At 41.4% G+C, this 4,686-nt stretch overlaps 1 pseudogene; it reads right to left on the bottom strand.

The window, feature by feature from the left end:
• Nucleotides 1-833: 833 nt before the first annotated feature.
• LOC114086529 (small ribosomal subunit protein uS11-like) lies at nucleotides 834-1,360 on the bottom strand (annotated as a pseudogene).
• Between the last annotated feature and the right edge of the window lie 3,326 nt (nucleotides 1,361-4,686).

Below are 4,686 nucleotides of genomic sequence, written 5' to 3'. Positions count from 1 at the left end.
TGTTCTCCATTTTTGTTTCCAAACAAGCTTTCCTCTGATCAGTCTTTTCTTGCAATTGAATTCTCTGAGCTGTTCTTAAACTCTAGAGGTCTGTGACAATATTCTCTGTAAAGGAATTATAATAAGTCTAGTTGTTGAAGGACTATCTTACGTTGATCCATTGTCTACTTTTGTAACTTCCAATTATTGGCCTCAGGTCTTCCCCTTAGGGATATATAGATCAACACAGATAATTGTTGTCACAGATAATTCTGATACTACACTATATCTCTTGTCTGGATGACCCAAGTCCTCTAAGTATTGCTCTTATTCATTAAACAGCTGTTTATTGGGTGCTGTATTAGGCTGCTAGGGGTGTCATAATAAAATACCACAGACTGAGTGGCTTAAATAGCAGAAATTATTTTCTCAATGCTCTGGAAGCTAGAAACCCAAGATTAAGGTGCCAGAAAGGCCAGTTTCTCTTGAGGCCTCTCTCCTTGGCTTGCAGAGAGCTGCCTTCTCCCTGGGTCCCCACATGGTGTTTTCTCCATGTGTATATTTGGGTGTTTCTTCTCTTTTTGTAAGAACACCACTTTCATAGAATTAGTGCTCGCTCTACCTTTATAACCCTATTTAACTTTACGTCCTTAAAGGTCACATTGGGGGTTAGAGCTTCAACATATGAATGGGGCGGGTTAACATAATTAAATCCATAACACATGTACATGCCAGAATAGCAAACAATTAAAAACAACAAACCCCAAATCAACCAAGCTGGCCCAATGGAAAAATGAAATGGTTTCAAGCCTTTAAAAATATCTTCAAGGGTGCTGGCGGAGGTGATGGGGGTGTTTTTTTGTTTTGTTTTTTTTTTTAGCTTACAAGGCATTTATTAACAGAAAATAATCTGAGGAGTCCTGTTCACAGACGGCGACCACGGCCACCCCACTTCCTGCGGGTGCTATCGGAGGGGATGGGGGTGACATCCTCAATCCGCCCAATCTTCATTCCTGAAGGAGCAAGGGTTCTGAGAGCTCACTGGGCCCCAGGTCCAGAGGTCTTGGTCCTGTTTCCTCCTGTGGCCCGGAGTTTGATATGTAGGGCAGTGATGCCTAGCTCCTTGCACCACTGGGCTACATTCTGGGCAGCCAACATGGCAGCATATGGAGAGGATTCATCTCTGTCGGTCTTCAGTCTTCATCCCACCTGTCACACTACAGATGATTTCTTTTCCAGAAAGATCAGTGACGTGGACAAAGGTGTCATTGAAAGATGCAAAGATGTGGCAGACACCAAATACATTCTCTCCTTCAGCCACCTGAGGCCCAAGGCTGATGACCTGTTCTTCCTTCTTTTCCTTTTCATTGCGAGGTGCCATTTCTGTGTCTCTGTCTCCAGACTCTGCCACCGGAAAGAGAGATGGGGAAGGGGCGGGGCGATGGGTCATTTCCGCTGAGATCATGGGGGCGAGGTCAGCTCCCGAACACGACCGCTTTTATTGCTCACGAAGAGACTAAGACTCCGCTCTCGGGGAAGATAGGTTACTTAAGGGAGAGCGAAAAGAGGCACGGGGATGAGTGTTGGGCAAACCGGTTTCCTTATGGAACTGAACGAAGCGGATACACCCACGAGGTGAGGCGGGTTTATGTTCCAAGATGGCGGGGGCGCCGCGACCAATTTTTATTTCCTATCTTTGTTTTATTTTTATTTCCTATGTATCAATTAAAAATAAACTTAATTTAAAAATTAAAAAAAAATATCTTCAAGGGGCTGGGATTGTGGCTCAGCGGCAGAGCGCTTGCCTAGCATGCTTGAGGCACTGGGTTCGATTCTCAGCACCACATATAAATAAATAAATAAATAAAGGTTCATCATCAACAACAACAAAAACTCTTCAACTCATATGACAGCCTGAACCTAATCCAATACTGGTTATGGCACCTTGCTAACAGAGAATGAATGGCACTATCTTCTTCTCTCACTTTATGGAATTTATGACCTTATTTATAGCCCATGAAAACATTTACTCCTACAGAAGCTGTGTTGATGTGAAAGAGAGCCCCGTTTTGTATATCTCTCAAAAGCCATTGTGTCTTTGTGGTATACACCTTAGATTGAAAGCTGGAAGAGTTGAAGGTGATGTCTTCTAATTTTTGCCACATCTAAACTCAAACTAACACTGTGTCTGAGTTTAGGCACTGTGTTAGTTAGAGGTTAGGCATGGCATCACATACAGCTGGTTTCATGGGACTGTGGCCCTTACCCTAGGTTGGTAATTCTGCTGTGGTCATCTTGAAATTCTTAATTTTCAAGCGGTCCTCATTTTCATTTTACACTGGATCTCACAAATGATGTGCCTGGCTTTTAAAAGGGAGACATTTTATGAAGAGTCAGTGACCTGAGTTCTGCCCCAAGGTCTACCACTAACTAACTTACATTTGATGATCATTGCTCCTTTATCTCCACACTGGAAGGATTCTGTGTTCTTACTCAAAATGATGCAACCCTGCTTTAGAAAAAAGTTTATGTAAAGGACATGTGCTGTTTTTGTCTGCCAAACATCTCCTCAGTTTTCTTCAGGCTCCTTCTTACCTGTTAGTTATTAGGTTCAGGAAAATAATCTAACTTCATCTCTTAACCTTGATCCAGGGTGATCTAGTAGTCCAGGCCTGGGCAATAAAAATATACACCCTCCCAACAGTCTGGAAATGGGCATATGGCTCAATCCAGGTCAATTAGATGGGATCATAGGACTTGTATGCACTATTGGGGGTGGTGCTTTCTCTCCTGTGGCACAGCTGTAAAAGGAAGGCCTGGAGTTGCTGATGGTCACCTAGCCTCCATCCACCAGGGGAAACCTGCTTAAGGATAGAGCAACATAGAAACATCAGTTGCAAGATGAAGACAGTGAGTCCAAGACCTAAGGACGGGTGTGAGTTTCTGGATGAGGAGCTGTGACCACACACTGTACATAACAGTTATATCAATAACTGAGCCAATGAAGTCCCTGAGCTGACTGATGTGTGTGTCTGTCCCTTCCAACTAAGAGCAAGCAGTGGGGATTGTTCACCACTGGATCCCTGGTACAAAGCAGAGCGCTAGCCACATAAGCAAAACTGACAATAAATGAAAGAATACTTTGTCATGGAAGTTCACAGGATAATGAATTTCTGAAAAATGTAAATGTTTTTCTTTGTTTATAGATACATTTCAGAGTCCTGGAGAGCACTAAGAACTAGGTGCCATGGTTCACGGGAAAACCACTGATCACCTTCAATGACTGCCAGAATCATCACCCTTATTGAGCTAATGAAGGAAGATCGAAGACATACCTCCAGGAAGTAGCTTCTGAAATTCAAAGTCACTTTTTAAACTTGGGAATTTGGCTTAAATATAAGTTTTATTGATCAAATTAAAACATACCATTGTGTAACATATGAAGAATGAAGTAGGAGCCTTTGCTGAAGGAATACATGGAGCTGAAGGAAGCATGGAGCAGTCTTCCTCTGCCCTACCTGCTGTGTGATCATGCAGGTTAAAAAGTAATAAAGTAGCTTAATTATTGTCTTGAAAGTACCTGTTCCAAATACTATTATTTCCTTGATAATACCCTGATCAAATAAATTTCTTTACTCTCAGTAGAGAAGGTCCTTTGAGATAGGAGCCCACATAGTTTTCTAACAACTATCAGATGCTGCATGAAAAAGGGAGCAGAAAGAGTTTCTCTTAGCACAGAGAAAACATGTATAAATTCCATAGCTATCTATCAGGGGAAATGGACATCTCTAAAGTCCTCAGAGGCATTTGAATTGAGATATGTGCTCTCTCAGGCAGCCCTGGCAAAAAGAAAGGTAACAGGTAACTGATAACTGAATAGTTCCCTAATTCTCTAAATCTTGTGACAATTCCCAGGAAATTCTGATATCTTACAGTCAGATCATGTACATCTTTCTGGAGGCAAAGTGTGAGAGAAAAGAAATATGACATTTCAGCAGGGAGGAACCCCTCCCAGAAAGTCCAATTGATTCACGTATCCAACAACGCAACCATCTTGGCTTACCACTTCTTCTCTCAAACCTAGCAGAGCTCTTGGCAAAGTGAGCACACCACAAGTACTTGTTAAATGATTAATAAATTGAATAAATAGATGAATTTCCCCCTCGAAGGTTATGAGTTCAGTTTTTCCTACATTTGTTTCACTCTGTACTTTTTTCATTTAATCATGAATCATGTAACACCTTGTGGCATATCACGGTACTCAGCTTACACTGTATTGTTTAACTTCTCATCTATTTGTTTTACCTTCTTCTGAGATGGATCTTAAGTTCTCTGAAGTAGTTGTTACAGTCCTTTATAAACCCTTAAACATTTAAAGTACTTAAACATTTAATGTAGGTTAATGACAGCATTCATGGAAACCACACATATTTGGCACAAATGCTGTCTTCCTCCCTTATAAGGGTTGCCACACCAAAGATAGTACACAATTTCTCTACAGTCCAGGATGTCCAAAGTGCCCCAATTCAATTGACTTATTTTGTTTTTCAACACACAGGATCATGGCCAACATGGTAGTCTTTAAAATCAACCTAAGTACAGAGAGATTCTCAGATCACTGGAAGTAAAAGGTGATATGGAAGAAGGTAGAAATGGTCTAAATCAGTTCCTTTGTTTGAGCTACAAATAACCAAGGCCAATATCCAA

The sequence above is a fragment of the Marmota flaviventris genome, chromosome 5, assembly GCF_047511675.1.
Source record: "Marmota flaviventris isolate mMarFla1 chromosome 5, mMarFla1.hap1, whole genome shotgun sequence".
Taxonomy (NCBI): Eukaryota; Metazoa; Chordata; class Mammalia; order Rodentia; family Sciuridae; genus Marmota; species Marmota flaviventris.
Note: the sequence above shows the minus strand (reverse complement) of the source record. Positions and strands in the feature narration are given on the sequence as shown.